This window comes from Panthera pardus, unplaced genomic scaffold, assembly GCF_024362965.1.
Source record: "Panthera pardus isolate Hobbes unplaced genomic scaffold, ASM2436296v1 HiC_scaffold_10, whole genome shotgun sequence".
In the NCBI taxonomy this organism is placed as follows: domain Eukaryota; kingdom Metazoa; phylum Chordata; class Mammalia; order Carnivora; family Felidae; genus Panthera; species Panthera pardus.
The window spans coordinates 84,260,910-84,285,128 of NW_026526655.1; the positions used below are offsets into that span (position 1 = coordinate 84,260,910).

The window sequence follows — 24,219 nt, forward strand, 5'->3', positions numbered from 1 at the left end:
TCTTTACCAATTACACCCACCTGCCTGTATAGTCCCTGAATTATCTGAACACAAGGGGAGAGGACAAGTGCAACATGCCTTCTCCCTTTGCAGGAAGAAAGACGTCTTCTTTCGTTACACACTCTTGATGGAATTAACCAAACATCACCTACCAGATCATCACTCACCACTGCCCAGTACAAAAAGGCACTTATCATTTTTGGTAAGAGGAATAAAGAGTCTAACAATCCCTCTAAACCACATCTCAAGCCTCTCAACAGTTTAGAGTGACAAAGCCTTCTTTTCCAATATAGAGGCAAAACTGATGAAGCCATTTGTATTGAGTGATGAATAGGTCAATATCAGACTCTTCTGAACTCGAGCCACTACTTCCCAATTATTTAAAGAAGGAAAATCTAAACAGTAAAATGGGGAGGGGGGGAGGAAGTCTCTCATGCTAGAAAAGTGAATCTAGAAAGAGTAAAAATGAATGAATGAATGAATGAAGAAATCCTGGTAGATGATATTTGTGCTCAGGAGTTTAAAAGATCTTACAAAGCAACAATTCTTAAATTAATCTCTGAATGAATAAATGTTTTCAGGCAAATTAATTAATATTATAAATTGAATCACATTATTATATTTGATCTTATAGAGGTTCAAGAGAAAGCAATACAAATAAAAACTTAATATTTTTAGCATTAAAAATTGAATTTTAACTTTTGAAGATTAGTGAAAATAGTGACAACATCGGTTGCAAAGCTATTTTTTGTGCTTACTAATAAATTAGAAGCTCTAGATTAAAATATTACATTTGAAAGTCCCAAAGTTACGATTTGATGCGGCTCAGATTAACTCATAGCTCATAGAGATACAATAAAATTTTTTGTAAAACACAATAATTTCTTTTTCTCAAATATCAACCTAAAATTATGTTGAAAACTTACTGATTAAAATCATAACACAAATTGTAGAATGGCCCAAAACAGTATATATATAAATAGAAATAAACATGAAAACAGTGCATTTTAATTATATTTGATTAAATTTGATATAGCAACAAATAAATGTGTCCTCAGAAATATTGACATTTGTTAGGAAAAATCTAAATAGCAATCTTACAGTAAAATGAGATCACCGTTTATGTATTTGTAGTTCACATGCAATGCCGGTTTCAACATTCCTTCCTGAGACTTAGTGTGTAGAAAAACTAAGAGATTACAAAATTCACTCTAATATTTTAAAGTAATTGCTTATTTCCTGACACATGGGATGATATAAAAAGGCTTATAGTAAGACACACAATTTCTGAAAGACTAATTATGCATTTAAGCTGAATTTTTTAAATTTCAAATGAATTTATACATAATGCCACATCCTGTTTAGAGAAACTTGTTTGAAAAAGATTGTATTGTGAATATGTACTGAATGAATTGATTTTACGTTTATTAAAAAAAACAGTTTTATACCGCATTAAACTTGAAATAAAACTCCAAAATTTAACAGTGGTACTAATCACTCAAGGCAGAAAATGATTTTTTTGCTCCAAATATGTGTATTTACAGTGCCATTAAGCTCCTTTAATTGGTAAGCATCTAAGATATATACTGGTGTTCATAAATTTCAATTTGTTAATAAATCTTCATGACAATTCCTGGAAGGTACATAAAGATACACCTGGATTTAGGATGTCTATGTGCTGATCGACACATGGAATGATACAGAAAATGGTTCCTATCCTGAAGGATATATATTTTTATGATTATCAAGCAAGCTTTTGTCTACTATAGAAGACATTTGGCTTTGAGCTTTAGTGGCAAAAAAAAAGGGAGTGGTGTTGTCATTACGCCATCCTGGGGAAGTACTGTTACATCACCTTTGATCACAGTAAAAATGTAGTTGTAAATAACAACAACGACAAACACAAAACCCTATTATTTCCTTTTTCCATAGAAGCAATAAAGGCTCATTATTTAACAAAGAAGAGATTAGGAGTGATACCAAAAAATTAAGTTCTTTTGTGTTAAAAACTCATGTTTGCTGAGCATAGAAGAAAGGTAAGTGTGTGAGACATCACTCAAGTTCTCCTGGGACGTTTATGTGCTTGAATCATAAACAAGACACATCACGCTAAAAGCAGCGTATGACACGTCCGAGACTTCACTGTGTGGTATTGCCCAGACCTGAATCTGTGAGGGCAGCTTATATTCAATTGACCACCACCTTGGGGTAAAAGAGTAAGCAGGCAGGCTTTCTGACTTAGCAGGGCAGCGGTTGTATTTCTTTCCTGATGACAGAAAACCATACTATGATAGTGAAAAACTGTGGCATGGAGAATTACAGGTTAGAATTCTTGAGAGTTATATGAATTATATATTTACTCAGCCAAATTTTTACATTGATTCACGTCTTAATTTTTCATTAGACTCATCTGAACAATTTGGACACATCCTTGGAAAATAATGATAATAGAAATTCAACTAGCACATGTTCTTTTCCTACAATATAGAAATGATTTGGGGTTATTTATCAGGTTATTTCCCAGCTTTAAACTGACACGTCTGTATTCTAGGGCTAGCTATAAGATTCTACAATCCCATTTCTGCAAATCCGGTAAATTCTTGTTAGGTTTTCTCAATGAGTGCTGAAGGGCGGCTGGAAGCCTGGAAGAGGGAGAAGAGACACCTTTCTCTATTTGTTTCCTATTCCTGTTAAGATGATAACAGCCATTGCTCTTTATCTTGGCAGTTCATTTCCTTCTAGATTCCAGGATTCCCCCCAACCCCACATTTCCAGAACTCCCACAAATTGTATTTTTAAAGGCATCTATGAACTGACACAAAAAAAGGAAACTACACAGTTAAACTATGAAATTAAGGTAGGAATCTTGGATGACAGATATGTACCAAAGTAAGATTTCATCTTGAGGTCTTCTGGCAAATCCTGGAGATCTTATGCTTCCACTTTATTGTTGCTTGGGGAACACAAATGGGATATATAGCCTGTGGACCAACTGAGGAAGGGAGTCTAATAGGATACCTGAATAAAAATCTGGGACCCAAAGTGTCATGCTTATATGAGAAGAAGGGATGAAAACTAATCTAAGCTTGAAGAAAGCGCCAGCAAGGAGAGTTACCTGTGTCAAAGTTGACACTGGCTTGTGGGGGAAATACTATTCCCATAGAATTCATAATCTTAAACTGGCTCTCATGCAGGTTTGTTTTCTGAAACCTTGAGACATGAAAAGTCTCAAGTAAATAATTTAATTTAAAATAATCTTGAAATAGCAGTGCCCCCAATAGAAAGGCATTGTGAAAATACAGATATTGGGTGGAGGAACTCAATTTCAACCCAGGTGACAAGCACTTTACAGGATAATATGCCAAAGGAAATATCAGTAAATAATTATAAAAACACAACACACACACACACACACACACACACACAGAAATAGAACACTATGAATAAGAACTAGTACCAAAAACAGGCAATAGAAAAGATACTAGTAAATAATTCAAATATTGTAATTATCAGATATTGATTATAAAACAATTTTATATAACACAAGCCTAAGGAAATAACACAGAAACTTGAAAATTCGCATCATGCAGGCTTAAATTAAAATATTAAAAATAGCTCTTTACAAAAAAACCATTATAATATAAGCTATTCAAGGGACAGATTAGATCCAATGAAGGAAGAAATAGTATGAAAATTATCTGGAATGTAGCCAAGAGAGATACAGAGGAAGAAATATGGGAAGAGTATAAGAGATGGGAGGACAGAATGAGATGGCTCAAATATTAGCATAACCAGAGTTCTAAAAAGGAGCAATAGGTAAGGAGGAGGCAATATCTGAATAAATTATGGCTAATAATCTCTCATAAATTATGAAATACACAAAGCCACATATTCAGAAATTCAAATAGAACCCAAGCAAGATAAATGAAAGAAATTCATACTAGATAGTGATCAGCAAATAAGCTGAGAAGATTCTTAAAATACTATTAGTAATATGATTTTAAAGACAGACTGGTGTTGGGGCGCCTGGGGGGGTCAGTTGGTTGCACGTCCGACTTCGGCTCAGGTCATGATCTCATGGTTCATGAGTTTAGGCCCCGCATCTGGCTCTGCGCTGACAGCTCAGAGCAAGAAGTCTGCTTCTGATTCTGTGTCTCCCTCTCTCTCTGCCCCTGCCCCACTCGTGCTCTGTCTCTCTCTGCCTCTCAAAAATAAAGAAAACTAATAAAAAAATTTAAAAACAGACTGGTAGAACAATAAAATGGCAATTAAATTGATGTTTGGCATCATTTTATGTTGAAAGAATACACAAAACTGTGTATACAAAACAAAAGCTAAACTTGCTGTTTCCAATTACACACCTAGGAGAAATAGATTTTTAAGAACATGTGTGTAATATTAGTATATCACATAAAAGAGTTGACCACCAAGAGAATTTCACTAATGTGAATTTGAAAAAAGGTATGAGTGGCATACCACTCATATCCAATAATTTGGATTCATATCCAAATTATTTTTACCTCAGAAATGCAGAGTTCTTTCAAGTTATAAGTGGAATGATATAACTCATCATATTAACATCTTAAATGAGAAAAAACATGATTTCTCAATAGATGAATGAAACTCTTCAATAATATTGTATATACCTTTATGATAAAATGTTAACAAGCAACAAAAACACTGAAAATCCCCTAACTTTATTGAAGTTATCTATTAAAAACTGTTGCATGCATTCATTTACTCATGTAATATAAATATATCATATCAAAGCTCAACCCAGCACACTCCATGGAGGATCTGGGGTCTCTCACTACTTCTGGACGTCCATGAGTATGTGCCCTGTGGAGTTTGAAATCTGGCATCCTCAGCATCTTTCTGTAGAGGACAGGGACCCAAACTTGGAAGTGCTATGGAGTTAGTGCCCTGTGAGGTAAATTCTGAGCAATAATAAAGGTAACGAGAAGATGCTGATAAATTATTTGTTCATCCTATCCCATTTCCGAACAGATCATTCTGAGGAGCAGAGGCAACTTTCAACATGTCTAGAGACACCTTGGATGCCTTTTTCTTTCAAAGTTCTGGAGTGCTCAACATTGCCCCATTTCATCTGCTTACACTCCTTTCCTGTCTCACTTGCGTCCCCACCATCGGGGCCTTCATGGGATTACATCCCACCTCCCAGTAAAGAAACAGAAGGCATGCTCTCTTATTTTCTGGGGGATTCAGTGAAAACATTGCTCACCAGTAAAATGGATCTATGTAATGAAATACTACAGAGCAAATAAAACAAATGAACCTCAGTTTTAAGCATAAACATATGAATGTGAAAAACAATGTACAATGAATGAACATGTTGCAAAAAGATAGAAATTGTATGTTTCCATTGATATAAATTTACAAAATAGATAAAAATTAAGCAGTGTAATTTTTATGAATACAAATTTTGTTGAAGAAATATTTTTTTTCTGAAGCAAAGAAGTGATTACAACAAAATTTATCATAGTGGCTATTCTATTGGGGGTAGGGAGGAAATATGAATGGAGAGAAGAAACACAAGGACTTTAAAAAAAACTGATAAAGTTTGTTCCTTGGTCTGAGTGTTCAATTTTGTTATACTTGTAAGTTGTACAAAATACATTTATTCCCCTATCCCCGTAGGACCTTGTATTCCAGTGCCTTCTGTCAACTCAAAAATGTTGCTTTAACAAAGTCCCCCTCCAAAATTAGTAGATATTCCGCAGCTCTCAAGGGAGGAAATTCTAAGATAGTTCTATATGTATTCCAGTTATCGCCAGAAGGGCTCATCCTGTTGTTACCCACAGTAAACTTTTTGATTTACCTCCAATGTACTGACTTTCTTTTTGTAGCTATGAAGCTCCAAAGAAAACCACCAAAGAACCAACCTTCTGAGTATGCATGTCCTTGAGTAGTCTCCTCTTCCATCCAGTGATGGAAGTGACACTTTGCAATTTGAAACCCACCTCTCACAATGACATGTCTGCTTCCTCTTTAGCACGTTTGGAAATCCTGAGATGCCGTATAAGAAGTGTGACTATGCAACATACTACTGGAAACATCATGTTGAGAGACCGATCACATAAAACATAAGAGACCCTATGATTACAGAGAGCCAGCTTAATCATATCATGCTGTCCTAAGACTCCAGCAGAGGTCTCTAGTGATAGAGGCCCCTTGAGAAGTCCCAAGCGAGACCGACTGAAAAACCAGAGCTGATCTCATTCAATCAACACACATAATTGTTAGATATAAATAAAAAAAAATAATTAACAAATAAAAAATATATATAAGTAAATATAAATGAATACAAGCCACTAATTCTGGAGTGGTTTGCTACACAGTAAACTAGAACTAAAACATCTTTCCTCCTGCTCTTTCATTCCCTTTGTCATTCAGGTACTTCTTGTCACAGCCTCCCAAACAAACAACCTGCACACTAATCTGGCTTTAGAATATACCTTTAGGAGAGCCGAAACAAAAACAAAATAATTAGCAGTTGAAATAAAGTCAACTCAATATAAAATGAGATTTTATGCTATTTAATTGTCACACACACTTGCATAGACATATATAAGTAAAAAAATGAAGAATTATTATCTTTATCTTTTTTGGGGAATGATGAGAAATGGAACTTGGTAAATAGAAGATATTTGCTAATGGGTACAAAATAAGATATAGTAAAACCTTGGTTTGCGAACACAATTTGTTCCAGAAACATGCTTGTAATCCAAAGCACTTGTATATCAAACAAATTTCCCCATAAGAAATAATGGAAATCCAGATGATTCGTTCCTCAATCCAAAATAATCACACACAAATGACTACAATACTGTAATATAATACAAAATAGTAAAGAAAATACAAAATATAAAGAAAAATAAACAAATTAACCTGCACTTACCTTTGGAAACCTTCATGGCTGATATGAGGGAGACAAGGCAGGAGGGTTATTGTGTATGACGACTTTCACTATCACTAATGGAATCACTGTTATCTACTGACTCAATGGAATCTTTTTCTTTTCATGTAACTTTAACAAGGAACCTATCCAATGACACTTGCTTTTGTCTCCTTTTGAGGATTTTTGTGGAAATGTGACATTGCCTTGTTGTTAAACAGGTTCATTGCCCACACCGCTACAGCCTTATTTGGATGGTGATTTTCTACAAAATTTTGCAGTGTTTCCCACCTTTTACACATCTCTCCAATCTCATTTGAAGTGAGGGATTCCTCTGCCTTTTTCTCCTCCTCCTCTGCAGATGAGATCTCCTCCATAACCTCTTGCTATTGTTCGCAACACAGCTCCATCAGTCCGTGGGTGGTCAGCTTTTGGCCATGTTCCTTTTCCAGCACTTGAATGCCATCCTAATTCACCTCCAGCCCCAAGCTCTCCCCCAGGGGCACAATTCTATCAACAACTGGTGGCTCTTGTTCATGAGCAAACCCCTCTAAGTCAAATCCAAAAATGCAGTCAGGTCAGTTTTCTCCAAGCAGAGTTGAGGGCTTTGTTGGTGACCACATCCCAGACTTTATCAATGATCTTGAGATAGTTCACGATGTGGAAATGATTTTTCCAAAACTAGGAGGGTAAGGTTTGTTCCTTTGGTCACCTCGAACTTTTCACTGTAATAGTACTTTGGCATAAAGCTTCTTAAAGTTTGAAATGTGGTATAAAGCTTCTTAAAGCTTGAAATGACCTGCTGATCCATGGGATGGAGGATTGGGGGGGGGGTGTTGGGAGGAAGAAACTTGACTTTAATGAACTCGAATTCCTCCAGTAAGTCATTCTCAAAGCCTAGAGGATGAGCAAGAACATTATCCATAACCAGCAAGTCTTTGAGTGGCAGATTCTTTTCTAAAAGCTATTTCTTCACTGAAGGACAGAAGACCTTGTTGATCCACTCAATGAACAAGATAGGAATGGCCCAGGTCTTGCTGTTGGACCTCTACATAACGTTTAACTCTTCTGCACCTTGCATTTCCTGAAGGTTCATAGATTCTTGGAATGATACATGAGCAAGGGCTTGACTTTGAAATCCCCACTTGCATTAGTACAAAACAAGAGAGTGAGATGGTCTTTCATGGGCTTGTGACCAGGCATTGCATTCTCTTCTTCTGTAATGTAGGTCCACTTTGGCATCTTTTTCCAAAACTCCCTGTCTCATCACAGTTAAAAACTTGCTCCTGCAGGTAACACCCAAACACCATGAGCTTCTGGAACTCAGTAGCAAATACATCAGCTGCCTGAGCATCTGAACTCACAGCCTTGCCATGCCTCACAACACTTCTCCTCTTAAAGTTATCAAACCATCCCTGCTTTCTTTGAATCCTTCTTCATTTTCTGTTGACGTATCTGGCAGTTTACTTACCAGGTCAGTGTACAAGGCCTTTGCCTTCTTGCAAATAAAGTTCTTAGTCACAGTATCACCTGCTACTTGCTTCTCCTTTATCCAAACCAGAAGCAGCTTTTCTACATCTTCTAGAAATGTGGCCATTGCTTTGATATTCTCATGACTCCTTGAGCTGCATCTAGCCCTCTTGTTTCTTATTTCTTCTTTAACATTGTGCAAATGGTCAATGTAGACTTCTTGCAATTTGGCCACTCACATACCTTGTTTGTACTTCTTGATGATTTCCTTCTTAACTTCCACCATAATCATTTCCTTCTTCTTACCACCTTTCTTTTCAACCTTTTTCTGCTTAAGAGCCATTGGATAAGCTCACATGGATGTTGACTAAGGTACAGTATTAATAAACTCTATCATATACTATATTTAATGTAACTGGCAATAAGGTAGTAAAGGAAAGGGTCTATATCTTCAGGCAGCCTGACGTAGAATGAAGCAAAGCATTCCTAAGCTTACTCCTGTATAGAAAAGCAAGAGACTGTCCATAGATGCTTTAAAGTGACAAAAATACACTATTGCCAGTTGTGGGCAACTTCCAACATTCTGAAAAATCACCGATTTCTGCCCAACACTGTAGCCTGAGACTGAGCATCTGAGCACGGGAGGGAATCACCCACAATCCCACAATAAGAGAGAGAGAACCATTGGTTCAGTCATGATCATGTGATGTTTGGTATCATGTACTACTCGTATTGCAAGACATCACTCATTTATAAAGTTAAAATTTAATAGAAATGTTTGATTGTTTTGAGGAACACTCACAGAACGAGTTACTTGCAACCCAAGGTCCTAATGTAAGTCATTGGCATATACTGTGCCAAAGGGTATATGTTGTAGATATTTCTATCCAAGTTATCCTTCTTATTTCTCTCCTTTGATCAGAAGTGACAGAAGCAGGAAACACGGGCTACTGGAAACATGTTCTTTATTATTTTGCAAGCCTTCTACCTTCATCCATTCAAGCTGCTATAACTGAATACCAAAAACAAAAGAAATACATTTCTCATGCTCTGGAGGCTGTCCAAGATCAAGGCTCCAATAGACTCAGTATCTGGTAAGGACCCACTTCTTGGTTTATAAATAACATCTTCTAACCATGTCCACTCATAGTAGAAGTGGTAAAGGAGCTCTCTGGGGTCTCTTATACAAAGGCACTAATCTCATTCATGAGGGCTCCATCCTCATGGCCACCCAAAGCCCACCTCCAAATACCATCATGTTGGAAATTAGGTTTAAATATATGAATATTAATTTGTGAGAAAGGCACAAACATTCATAGCACCTTTTTTTCTTTAAGTTGTATGTGAGTAAATGTTTGTCATCCTGAACATGTTTGTCATACCTTCTAGAACCTTGGCCAAAGAACCAAGACAAGATTTAGAAAAAAAAAAATGTTGACTTTTGTTTAAGTTACCACTTATGAAGTGTACGGATGGGCTCAAAATTTTGTTCTTTAGAGAAATTCAAACTAGGACAGGCTTTCATCCTTATGAACTGATCATATTAATAATTTCCAGAAGTAAAAAGAAGTAATAGATGACATTTCATTATCTCTTTAATCCTAAGAAACAATACAATAGGTCATTTCCTCATCTGCTAGTTCACATTTGTCTTTAATTTCTCTCATTCTACATTACAAAGGGCATATTCAATAAATATCTACCTAATACCTAACAAGGTGCATATTTAGTTTTTTCAATAGAGAATTTAACAACTTTAGTTAAGTAATATTCTATCTATGAAGTATTGGCTATAGTTAAATTTTTAATAACTCTATGGTATGTTATTTTGAAATAAAATTAAATAATTGCTGTAAATATTTCTAATGTATCTTAATATGCTGTTACTTATACTTTGAAACTCTATGGAACATTCAAGTCATTTTAAGTATGTTTTCCTGCAATATGATTTGAAACTTGGATAGCTGGCCTTTGAAATGTATAAATTGTAGAAGAAGAAAATCAGCATAGTTTTCTTTTCCTGGGAAGTGGAGCAGTTAATATTCAACATGAAATGTCTAATCTTTAAATACATTATAATCTAACTGCTTAGGATAATTTTTGCTTTAATACCTTAAGAGTCTGCAAAGCCTGAAGGATGGGATTATTAAGATGGAATTTTAATGTCAAAATTATCAGGGAAGTGAACATATTGCTAGTGTTCATAAAAATTGTATTCAATTTCTGTATGATTTGTTCAAATAAGAGATGAGAATATATTTGATTATAACTAGTAAGTAACCCAAAATTTGATCAGATGACTGGAGGTCACTGCCACATAAGAGCTGTCAACCTCAGAGGTGAGACTATTTAAGACCTGAATTTACTCTAATACATAAATGTACCTGCAGAGATGTGCATAAAAATGTAGGTATGAAATAATTAAATTGTTGGAACATTTTGTAGTGAAAATGGTAGGAAAAGGAGCATATGAAAACTAAAATAAAAAACAAATGTAAATGATGATTATTTCTGTAGAAAATAATGCGAAAGTGTAGGGAACATTTATTACTTTTCATTTTTTAAAGCTTTGGAATAACTCAAAGCTAATCTGTTATATGCATCACAGATTTCTAAAAAATTCACTTTTATTTAGCAGAAATTTATTAATGGGCAGATTAATCTGTGATATAGAATTTACTGTGGAATGCCTAGTATGAAAAGCAAGAAGAAGATAGCATTTAAATGCACTATTTTAGGTAATTGTTTTAGAGCAAATACATACTTTGCAGTATTTTTTATAATAATGCTTGTCAGTTTCTTAAGGAGGATTATCCCTGTAGCAATACAAACTTTCCCTTCTACATTATCAAATACCTACAATGATGTGCTCATACATAATCATTTATAACTATTAATAGAAACTATAATAAGCAATCAATAGTCATTCAAACTTACAATTATAATTTTTTATTCCAGTGTTGGGGGGGATGGAGAGACATGTCTTATGTATTGGCCTTAAGATACAAAAGCTCAGTAGGTACTTTTCTTAGAACAATGCACATTTGTAATTTATGAATGTTCTTTTATATTCTTATAGATATAAATATACAGTTACATTTTCCCTTTTCCCCAGTGCTACATAATTATAACTTGTAATATGTAAATATTTATGAATTCACAGGATGTTCGCTAGGAGAGAAGAATGTTATACTTGCAGATTTGTCTAGTATTTGCAGAATTCAGATCTTATTATTAGGCTTTATGTTGTATTGCAAAATGTAAAAATACATTGTTATAAATATGACTTGTCTAGAAAACATACCATCTGGTGGTTCTGTTGAGAAATGAGAATTATCTCAAAATCATTTATTGTTAGGAATAAGACATTACAATGTTGGTTGAAAATTTTACTCCCTTTATTTTTATATAAGTAAATGGCAGACATAATGACCTGTATTCTATGTGAAAAAATATGGTCTAAACACTAATATCATGAGGTATTAGAATTTAAATAACCTTAGAGATCATTTAGACAGAAATGGCATACTAAGTGATTGGCAGTCGCTGTCTAAAATGCCATTTAAGGGATTCTATCAGGATTATAGATTAAAGGATACCTGTGCTCCAGTGAGGAAGAGTCCTTGGCTGGCTGAGAATATATGCCTTAGGTTCTGAATGGGAAATTGGTAGCAAGCATCTTGTGTACCACCTTCCCTTATTTCGTATGAAAGAAGATCACTAAAAGCTGGTCAAAAATGAAGATTCCAATCCCTAAAACATCATTGAGCTGTCAGACAAATCTACTACTAGATATTTGTCTGTATGTTTGCTCAAAATCTGATTCCTACAACTTTCTCCACTTAATCCTAATTTATTGCACATTCCCAGTACGAACTCTTTAGATACCAGAAGATAAGCATTACTTTTCCCTTTCAGTGTTTCCCTTTTCCAAATCAAGTCATTAAATGCTCCAGCTTCTTTGCTATCTCTATTGTTTGTTCAAGTCCTTCTTAAATATTACTACCAGAATGAAATTTCCTAGATGATATCTTAACTGTATAAAGTGAAACAATTATTTCTCTTAATGAAAACACCATACTTCTATTTAATACAATAAGAGATCCCATGATGTATTTCACTGTGTTTTTATGCTCTTGGATCACAGTGCACTTGCCATTGAGTACAATATTTAGGGTTTGTTTTTTTTTTTAATTTTCTTAACGTTTATTTGTCTTTGAGAGACAGAGAGACACAGAGCACAAGGAAGGGTGGATCAGAGAGAGAGAAAGGCAGACACAGAATCCGAAGCAGGGTCCAGGCTCTGAGCTGTCAACACAGAGCCCAATGCCAGGCTTGGACTCACAAACCATAAGATTATGACCTGAGCCGAAGTCGGACTCTTAACCGACTGAGCCACCCAGGTGTCCCCTATTTAGGGTTTTAAAATGAACCACTCCTCTCTGTTCTAAATATTAGGTGTTTATTAATTTCTTCATCTGATAATAATGAAAACCGCATTCATTTTCATGGTTGTTCATTGTTAGCCAATGACCATGCTAATCATTTTATCTTGATTAAATTATTTAAAATCACATAATTATCCCTAATTTTATCTACATATAAACAACAATAAGAAAGTCACAAGAAGTTGAGGACCCTGCCTAAAGTTGTGGCAACATTTCACCACACTTTTATATTTATTTTGTTAGTTTGAAACAATTCATCCTTTTGAGTTTTTATTTAGTAATTATGTTACACTCTCTTAGGAGATAAGAAACACATATTCCGAATTTATGTTAGATATTGAATATTTATTTGAAGTGTACTTGTAGTAGATGTTAAATATTGAAAACTGAGAAGTTATACAACAAGCGTCTTAGAGAAAAAAATAAAGATTTCTGTAAATAATCAATAGCGTGTCTCAATTCCAATTTTCTTTAGTCCAAAGGAGAATGTCCTGTGCTCATCATCCTTCTTGGGAAGATCCTTCTTTCTTCCTTGCAGTATATGATATTATGGTAATTCAAATTTTTTCTGCCTCTGCTGCTACTGTTGTGGAAAGACATAAAGACTCTTTGTTACTCTGCCCAAGTGCTTCTAATTAATTGTATCTTCTGTGTATTCATTTTAATATCATAATACTTGATGCTGGTCATCTTACTAAGCACTTACTGGTCATTCAGTCCTCTGAGTTTTCCCAATGACCTTAAGGTAGGCAATGTTTTAATTCTCAAATGACATAAGAAAAAAACTGAGGGCTGGAGAGAGATTAAACAACACCAAATTGACAGATCATTGAATAGGTAAGGCATTTTCTGAACCTGGGTTCATATTCAGGTTTGATTTCAAAGTTTAGATGCTAGCTCACTGCCTGTATTTTCTCTGTTGGTTACATTCTGCCCATACTACTAGCAATGATACTTTCTCTGTGTCCCACATTCACATTCCAAAGGTATTTCCTAAGTGATTGTTAAGACCTTACTCCCCAGTGATCTCAGAGAATCAGAGATTTTGCCAAATGCCTTGCTTGAGTGAAAATATAAGCTGTGTGTGGCATTTCTTTGATCCACCAGCCTAACAAATCTGTCAAGAAAATAAATCACATTAGTTTAAACAAAAATGTCTTAGTAACGTATCAAAATGATAACAACATACATATCTGAAAATTCATGATATAGGTTTGTGGAATAGATCTCATACTTATGCTTATTGAGTCTAGAAACCACAAATCCCCTTTTATGTAAAGGAGAGCAATTACTTAATTTTCTCTTGTTTTATCTTGCATTTTCCAAATGATTTCCAAAATATCATGTATGAAGTCTCTCCAGTTGCATCCACTTTTCAGTGAGCTCACAAGCAATATTCTTCTGCCCGAAAATCATGAGCTTTTTGTGAGGTAGCTGCTCTTTTACCAGAACTTTATCTGTTGCATTCTCTCCTTTTCTGTTTTGAAATTGTTTTAAAGATTTCTCTACAGAAAGATATTCAGTTGTCTCTAAACAATCACCGTTAGAAACTAAGATGCCTTGTGCACTCACATACTTGTATGAAAAACAAAAACATTAACAGCAGCCAAAGGATTTGCTTCCAGAGCACAGGTGTCATGAAAACCACCTCTAAACCTAAACCAAATGGGGAAAGGAAAAGACTCAAATCAGCATCGTTGTCATTGGACACGTAGACTCATGCAAGTCTACCACTACTGGTCATCTGATGCACACATGTGATGGTAGCAACAAAAGAACCATCAAAAAAAAAAATGTGAAAGAGGCGCTGAGATGGGAAAGCGCTCCTTCAAGAATGCCTGGGTCTTGGATAAACTGAAAGCTGAACGTGAACGTGGTATCACCATTGATATCTCCCTGGAAATTCCAGACCAGCAAGTATTATGTGACCATCATTGATGCCCCGGGACACAGAGACTTTATCAAAAACATGACTACAGGCACATCTCAGGCTGTGTTGTCCTGATTGTTGTTGCTGGTGTTGGTGAACTTGAAGCAGGTATCTCCAAGAATGGGCAGATCTGTGAGCCCTCCCTTCTGGTTTATGCAGTGAATGTAAAACAACTAATTGTTGGTGTTAACAAAATGGATTCCACTGAGCCACCCTACAGCCAGAAGAGTTATGAGGAAATCATTAAAGAAGTCTGCACCTACATTAAGAAAATTGGCTACAACCCCAACACAGTAGCATTCATGCCAATTTCTGGTTGGAATAGTTATAACATGCTAAAGCCAAGTGTTAACATGCCTTGGTTCAAGGGATGGAAAGTCACCCATAAAGATGGCAAGGACAGTGGAACCACAGTGCTTGAAAGTCTGGATTGCATTCTGCCACCAGCTCATCCAGCTGACAAGCCTTTGTGTCTGCCCCTCCAGGATGTCTACAAAATTGGTGATATTTGTTCTGTCCCTGTGGGCTGAGTGGAGACTGGTATTCTTAAACCAGGCATGGTGGTCAACCTTTGCTCCAGTCCATGTTACAACTGAAGTCTGTTGAAATGCCCACGAAGCTTTGAGTGAGCCTCTTCCTGGGGACAACATGGGCTTCGATGTCAAGAACATATCTGTCAAAGGTGTTCATTGTGGCAATGTGGCTGGTGACAGCAAAAATGACCCACCAGGGGAAGCAGCTGGCTTCATGGCTCAGATGATTATCCTAAACCATCCAGGCCAAATCAGTGATAGATATGTTTCTATGCTGGATTGTCACACACCTCACATCACTCGCAAGTTTGCTGAGCTGAAGGAGATTGACTGTTGTTCTGGAAAAAAGCTTGAAGATGGCCCCAAGTTCCTGAAATCTAGTGCTGCTGCCATCATTGATATGGCTCCTGGTAGGCCTATGTGTGTTGAGGACTTCAGCCATTTTGCTGTTCATGACATGAGACAGACGGTTGCTATGGGTATCATCAAAACAGTGGACAAGAAGGCAGCTGGAGTTGGCAAGGTCACCAAGTCTGCTCAGAAAGCTTAGAAGGCTAAATAAATATAATCTCCAATACCTGCCATCCCAGTCTCTTTTTTAAAGTTTTTTAAATGTTTATTTTTTAGAGTGCAAGTGGGGGAGGAGCAGGGAGAGAGGGAGACACAGAATCTGAACTAGGCTCCAGGCTCTGAGCTGTCAGTACAGAACCTGCACAGGGCTCAGACTCATGAACCATGAGATCATGACCTGAGCCGAAGTCAGATGCTTAACTGACTGAGCCACCCAGGTACCCCCACCTCAGTCTTAATAACTGGTAGAAGAACCATCTCAGAGCTGTTTGTGTCAACTGACCATTTAAGTTTAATAGTAAATGACTGGTTAATGATAGCAATATATCATAAAACCTTCAGAAGGAAAGGAGAATCTTTTGCGCACCATTTGGTTTTGTGTGTGTGTGTGTGTGTGTGTGTGTGTCACTTTCAACCTATTAGTTTTTAAATCCATACTTTTTAATGGAGACAACTTGACCAAAAATCTGTCACAGAATTTTGAAACCCATTAAAACAGAAGTTTAATGAGAAAAAAAGCCCCAAACCCCAAAGCTAATTGGGTCATGCATGCATGTTAAATTTTTATCAGGACTCTCAAATTGCCTGGTAGATTGTATCACTTTATTTTACCTGTAATAGTGCAATAATACTGTATCTTTTTTTCCCACCTTTGACAATAGGATTTAAATAATTACCTTTCTTCTTATTGTATACTAATTATATGATATGTGCTAAGTAAGATATCTACATCTAACCATGTGTTTTGATTCTATAAACAACTTAAATTCCCATTTACTTTCCTTTTGTATTTTTATAATTATGAATTAATTTGCATCTTTATTCTTCCTAGAGCCATCCTTAAGGCCATACTGTATTTTTATTTCTTAATTTGTTCTTATTCACGGGTTCCTCTTTCCATGTTTTGTTGATTATTTAAAAAAAACTTTTAAGATGAAAACAATATATTTTGAAAGCTCATATACATGTATACAAGATAAACTTTATTATTTACAAATCCAGCTATCTTTTTAGTGGCTGTCCTTATAGGCACTTGATTGAATTAACAAAACCTTAGGAATAAAAAATTATTTTAATGTAGGTAAATCTAATTTTTTTCTGAATGATAATAATAATGTACATTTGTATGTCATAAAGAATTTCCTACTTCTCAATTGATCCTAGCATTCCTAGTATAACTGTTCTATTATAAAGATGAGAAAACTGAGACTCAAAGACATAAAGTGATTTACCCAAAGGAACAATTTAGCTGGTGTGGCATGTATGGGATTTTAACTCCAAATACAATACTTTTTCTGCGGGAGCTTGCGATTCCTCAAAAATACAAAATATTTCTGGAATACTCCTCTCTGTTGCCTTTTGTGCCCCAACAAAACGTCTTCCTTTGCTAAAAAACCCACTCATTAATTGTATTGAATTAAGACAACATCCAATAGTCCTCTATTCAAAATCCAAATACCCTTAGAGATTTAATAATCAAGCTGTTAAGTAATTAAACCTTAGTAAGAATTAGCTTATGAGATTGCTTTTCATCAACCACTAAGTGAGAAGCAATGGAGCACAAAGTAGAAGAGATGGGATGGAGTGAGAACCAAGCACAAGCAATTCGAAAGGGGACTGACAGATTACAACACTCTTGGTAGCAAGAAATTCTGGGTTATAAAAATAGGGCGTCTCACCAGCAGAGCTGCAGTTTAGATAACAAAAGAAAATCCATTATTTCATAATTTTGTCATATGATTGGTCTTGGCTGCAGACATAAGCTAACAATCATTCTATATGAATTAAGATCTTACCTCTGTATTTTCTCTTACTGTCTCATCCTACACTTGTAGGTATGTTCTTATGCTCTAGACCATAATGGTAAAACTAACCTGACTTTTTCTAGTGTGCCCTTTTCTTGGCCTGTCATACACTTCCATAGATTTCAGCTCAAAATCAAACAAAATACCTCATCACTGAGGTGTCTCTGATCAGCTCCACCCCTTAAAAGGCCTGGTGGATTCGTCCACCACCTTCCTGGTATTCCACTCTAATGTACATGGGCTTATGTCATAAAGTTAATTAAGCCTTCTTTTCCCAAATTTCTTTTCTATCTTTCTCCTACTGTTTGCCTCATTTTCCTTGATGATAGAAACTAAGTCATATTTATCTTTGTGTTTCCTGTATCTGTAAGGGTCTAGACCTTGTGGTCAAGACAAATCAGTACTTACTAAATATTTAATGAATTAATACATGGGAAATATGTAAATATGGACATAAATATACATCTGCAAAACAAATATCCCCTCCTTTCCCCTTCAAGCTGAACAGTGACCTGTATTTTATCTATGTTTTTAAAGTGTATTTGTTGTGGTGGGGGGGTAGAGGGAGAGAGAGAGAATCTCAAGCAGACTCCACACTGTCAGTGCAGAGCCCGACATGGGGCTCTATTTCACAAACGTGAGATCAAGACCTGAGCTGAGATCAAGAGTTGGAGGCTTAACCACCTGAGCCTCCCAGGTCCCCCTGTATTCTATGTATTTTAACTTGTTTTATTATTCTTCAGATTAATTTTTCCATAGATTTAAAAAAAAATGTTTATTTATTTTGAGAGAGAAAGCATGAGTGGACTAGGGGCAGAGGGAGAGAGGGAGGGAGGGAGAGAGAGAATCTCAAGCAGGCTCCATGTTGCCAGTTCAGAGCTCAAGGGCGGGGAGTTGGGGCTCGATCTCACAAAGTGTCTGGGGGAACCTTGAGATCATCACTTGAGCCTATATGAAGAGTCTGATGCTCAACTGACTGAACCACATAGGTGCCCCCCTAGATTTTTCTAAAGCAATCTATTTGAAACCAGAGAATGGAAGGTAAAGGAAATTTCACTAGGAGCTCATAGCAACCTGGTAAAAAGAAAACTGAACTCTAAAACTTAAGCTAAGTCTTTCAGTTAAAGAAACACAATAGCTTCTGTTTAGATAACAAAGACTCTTTAACTACTAGTGTGCCAATAAATAATGCTATTTTGTATTCATATTGTTGAATAATATACATACAAATTAAGTTGATTCAATGAAACTATTAGTCAACATTAGGAAAAAAAAAAGAGGATAGACAAGTTTTTTTACATACCAAAGGCAAAAATAATCAATCAATTTACTGACTAAATTTTCAAAATTTATTCATATTATTTTTAAATATTTAATTTTTCTGGCATGGTATAGACACAGACCATGTTCCATATGGGGTGTCCATAGGTTAGGCCTTCTAAATGAAGGTATTTGTGGATTTTTGTGAGCCTTTGTTTATCGTAAATTATAATAGCATCTACCCCCCACACATGCTAATGCATAATATGACTTTATACACTTGACTTTCCATTTTTCTCTTTCAATCTCAAGTTCTATCATCTTGGCAGGTCTGCCTTTAACATATGCATTGGAAGGCCACTTGTGCTTCTGTGGTTCTTGAAAATTTTACAAGTTTTGACCAAACAGGATGCAGAATTGTTTTTGAGTTTCTGCCATGAAATGTCTAATAACCCTGTCATTCTTTTGAAAATACTGTGTTAATAAATTCTGACAATGTGCAAAACATAGTGAGAAGAGGAATTTTTGCTTCCCACGCAGCTTTTCTCCAAGTGGTAGAAAAGAGAGAGAAAGAGAGACAGAAAGACCCCACAATTAGGTCAGATAGGCCATTTATTTGCAGAAAGATTACTCCTGAAACTTCCATTCCCATCCTCTTTCTGGGGAAGGTCACTTTCAAGGTCTGAGGCAAGGAAAATTCTACTACTATTTTGGAAGTACAAACAGCCATCTAAAAATTAGCCCATCATAAAACCTTTAATTTTAAAATTTTGATAGCCAGCTTTTTCAAGCCCTCCTTTTCCATGTTTTCATACATTCTAACCCTAAATCAATTCCTGGTCTTGGCTGTATTAATCCTAAAATGCTAGATTGCACCACATGATGACTCTTTTTATTAGAGAATCATGCATCAGTGAAATCACACACACACACACACACACACACACACACACACACACAAACACAAAGAGAGAGACACACAGATACACACACAAAAGTAGTTTTCTTATTCAAACACCTGTTTCAACATTAGTTAAGACATAGTATAAGGAAAGGCATGAAGTTCAGCCATCTAGTTGTTCATTAATGAGGCTTTGATGGTATGTTGACTCACTTAACAACTATCCAATCTTTATTACATAGGAAAGGTAATTGGCACCTATATACCTTTCTCATAAATGCTGCAAATGGAAAAGAAAATTGAATTCCCTGTGAAAACATTAAAAATAAACAACTACCAACCTTCCTTAAAGCTGATCTGAAAACTCTTGGCAACTAACTAGTATATGCACACTAACTGAAAGCATTGTGTTTGTACTGCTCTGCACTATACCATTTCTGGTGGTGTTCCTCTAAAAGCCATGATATCAGAGGCACCCCAGGAACCTAGAATCCCAGTTATTATAAAAGAAAGCTTTTGGCTGCAAGGTAGTGAAGAGAAGGCCAGTGGATCAAACGTAAAAGCTTTGCTTTTGAGATTAAATTAATACCAGAGGCTCAGTCAGCACTGAGTTAGTGTGCACCATGCACCACATAGCACCTCACCGTATAGATTCTCATGGAGTCAAGTGGTGTTATTCTGACCTGCTTCCTCCCAGATTTACCAGCTCCAGATAACCCCCAAGCAGAATAATCATGTATATCAAAAATACTTAGCAGTTTTGTGAAAGGTAAAAAAAATTTTTTTTGCTAAATCCTCTTTCCATATGAGACCTAATGAGCACCTCAAGATACTGCCTGTCTGAGGAAAGGAAGGATTAATGTTTAAAGTCATTATTCCACCGAACTCCATCAATTTCGTGTCACCAACACATCAAAAGGTGCAATTTTCGGAAAGCTGTTTCCTGCCTGAGTCTTTTCATTGTGGTTTCACAACACAATTGCCTGCTTAGGCCCTCCCAGCACACGGCACCCTCTCAATATATGCACTGTTTGGACACAATACGTTCCTGTTTTCAGTTAATTAATACATCACAAGGAGCTTTCTAAGTTACAAAGCCCCCAAATCTCACAAACAAATAAGCTTTGGATATTATCCCTGAGCCATGTTTTCACTGCCTTTTTCCCCATATTTTCTTTTATTTGTGTAAAATATATTTTGACTTCACTGCAAACCATAAGAAAACTTGATACCCAAATAATATCAAGCATAATTCAAGAGGAGTAAACAAAAGTAGGAAGAAAACACTAATAGCCAAGCATTATTTTTAATTCTTCACATTCTTTACCACATCTCTTAGCACATTTAATTTGACACATCTCTGCAAGAGAAGATAATTCTTGTTTGTTTGTTTGTTTGTTTGTTTGTTTTTATCTTCCCTCCCATTGAGAGAACGGTTCCAGCTAAGCGGTATCCACAAGATGCAATAAATCTCTTTCTAAGTGTGTGAGAGGTCAATTCTCTTTTCAACTCTATTTATTTCTATTTAAATTAATTGGGGAAAAATCAAAACAAAGTCACAAAAATGCTTATTTGTAAAATCCAACAAAAGGATACACTTTTTTTTAAAGAAATGTGCTAGTATAATTTGCATGAATATAAACGTTTTCAAAAACTAAGATGAGATATATTTTGTATATTGAAATGGAGCACCCTTAAAACACATGGAGGTATAGAATTTAAAATTCAGCATACATACATGTAAAGTTTTATTTTTTTTTTAAATTTTTTTTTCAACGTTTTTTATTTATTTTTGGGACAGAGAGAGACAGAGCATGAATGGGGGAGGGGCAGAGAGAGAGGGAGACACAGAATCGGAAACAGGCTCCAGGCTCCGAGCCATCAGCCCAGAGCCTGACGCGGGGCTCGAACTCACGGACCGCGAGATCATGACCTGGCTGAAGTCGGACGCTTAACCGACTGTGCCACCCAGGTGCCCCAATGTAAAGTTTTAAAAGTGAAAAACAATCCAAAACTTTAACTATGTTGGGTTTTAAAACAGTGGTATCCCAGTCAAGCTAAAGGTGCTTTTAAGGAATGTCATTCCCCACTTATGTTGATTTTTATAGGAAATCATATAAAAGTAGGAGAGTACACTGAACAACCTACCACCAAGAAAGCAGAGTTAATGGTGCAGAAAAGACTTAAAACAGACAATATCCTTAAAGAAAAACATAAAACAGCGTTAGAAGACTTTAAAGATGACACAAGCAGCAATCTGAGTATAAAATAAAAATTATTGAAATAAAGAACTCACTAGATAGTTTGAAGAGTCAAATGGATATAGTCAAGTGGCAAAACGTGTAAGCTGAAAAATCAAGTCAAGGAATTTGCCAAAACTGAATCAAGGAGAAATTACATTCTAAGAAAATTCAAGAGTGAACACAGAAACTAGAATTAGAAATGCCAGTGTGTAGGGGTGCCTGAGTGGCTCAGTCAGTTAAGTGTATGACTTTGGCTCAGGTCACAATCTCATGGTTTGTGAGTTCGAGCCCCACATCGCAGTCTGTGCTGATGGCTTGGAGCCTGGAACCTGTTTCAGATTCTGTGTCTCCTTCTCTCTCTGTCCCTCCCCTGCTCATGATCTGTCTCTCTCTGTCTCAAAAATAAGTAAATATTAAAAAAAAAAAGAAAAGCCAATATGCATATCACCAAAGATCCTGAATAAAAGGAAAACATACAATGAAGGATAAAAAATAAAAGAAATTCTAGCTGAAAATGTCATAAAACAAAAGAAAGATTAAGTTGTCAGTTATAAAAGATTCATAGGCTGTAAAAAAAAAAGATATATAAGGAAAGAAAAGAAAAGAAAACACAATTAGACCCTCAGGATGTACTCCTCGGAGGAATATTAGTTATAGTGAAGAATGGTAGATAAGTCATTTGAAAAGTTTATTGTTGAAGAAAGAACTGGTTCTAAAAATATAAAAAGAACTTAAGCATGATAATAGAATGTTTAAACTTTAGAAGTTGAAGCCCTCGGAGGGAAGATGGCGGTGTAGGAGGACGCTGGGCTTACCGCGTCCTGCTGATCGCTTAGATTCCACCCACACCGGCCTAAATAACCCGGAAAACCACCAGAAGACTAGCAGAACGGATTCTCTGGAGCCAAGCACAGATGAGAGGCCCATGGAAGAGGGTAGGAAGGGCAGCCAGGCGGTGCACACTACACAGACCGGCGGGAGGGAGCCGGCAGAGGGGCAACGCACAGGCCAAGCAGAGCCCCCGAATCTGGCTGGCAAAAGCAGAGGGGCCAGATGGAGTCTGTTCTGACAGCAAGCGGGACTTAACATCTGGAAGGTTATAAGTTAACAGCTCTGCTCAGAGAGCGGAAAGGCTGGAGGACAACGGGAGGCAGAGTTGTTGAGCCCCAGGCGACAGAGCTCAGCTTGGCGGGGAACAAAGGCAGTCACCAGTGCCATTTCCCTCGCCCATCCCCCAGCCAAAATCCCAAAGGGAACCAGTTCCTGCCAGGGAACTTGCTTGCACCGGGCAAACACCCAACACTGTGCTTCTGCAGGTCCATCCCTCCATCGGGTCTGACTCCCTCCCGGTGCTGCAGGGCCCCTCCCGAAGCAGATCACCGAAGGATAAGGGAGCTGAGCCTACCCATCCCACCCCTGTGCACCTTGCTGATCCACCCCAGCTAATACGCCAGATCCCTAGCACCACAAGCCTGGCAGTGTGCAAGTAGCCCAGACAGACCACGCCACCCCACAGTGAATCCCACCCCTAGGAGAGTGAAAGAGAAGGTACACACCAGTCTGACTGTGGCTTCAGCAGTGGGCTGGGGGCAGACATCAGGTCTGACTGCGGCCCCGCCCACCAACGCAAGTTATTCAAAACAGCACAGGGGAAGTTCCCCTTAGTCCCGCACCACTCCAGGGACTATCCAAAATGACGAAACGAAAGAATTCCCCTCAAAAGAATCTCCAGGAAATAATGACAGCTAATGAACTGACCAAAAGGGATTTAAACAATAAAACAGAAAGTGAAATTAGAAAAATAGTCATAAAATTAATCGCTGGGCTTGAAAACAGTATAGAGGACAGTAGAGAATCTATTGTTACAAAGCTCAAGGGACTAAGGAACAGACAGGAGGAGCTAAAAAATGCTATAAACAAGCTGCAAAATAAAATAGAAACAACCATGGTTCGGATTGAAGAGGCAAAGGAGAGAATAGGTGAACTAGAAGATAAAATTATGGAAAAAGAGGAAGCTGAGAAAAAGAGATTAAAAAATCCAGGAGTATGAGGGGAAAATTAGAGAACTAAGTGATGCACTAAAGAGAAATAATATACACATAATTGGTATTCCAGAGGAGGAAGAGAGAGGGAAAGGTGCTGA

At 36.7% G+C, this 24,219-nt stretch overlaps 1 pseudogene; it reads left to right on the top strand.

The window, feature by feature from the left end:
* The first annotated feature begins 4,826 nt into the window (after positions 1–4,826).
* LOC109269490 (elongation factor 1-alpha 1-like) lies at positions 4,827–15,857 on the top strand (annotated as a pseudogene).
* The last annotated feature ends 8,362 nt before the right edge of the window (positions 15,858–24,219 follow it).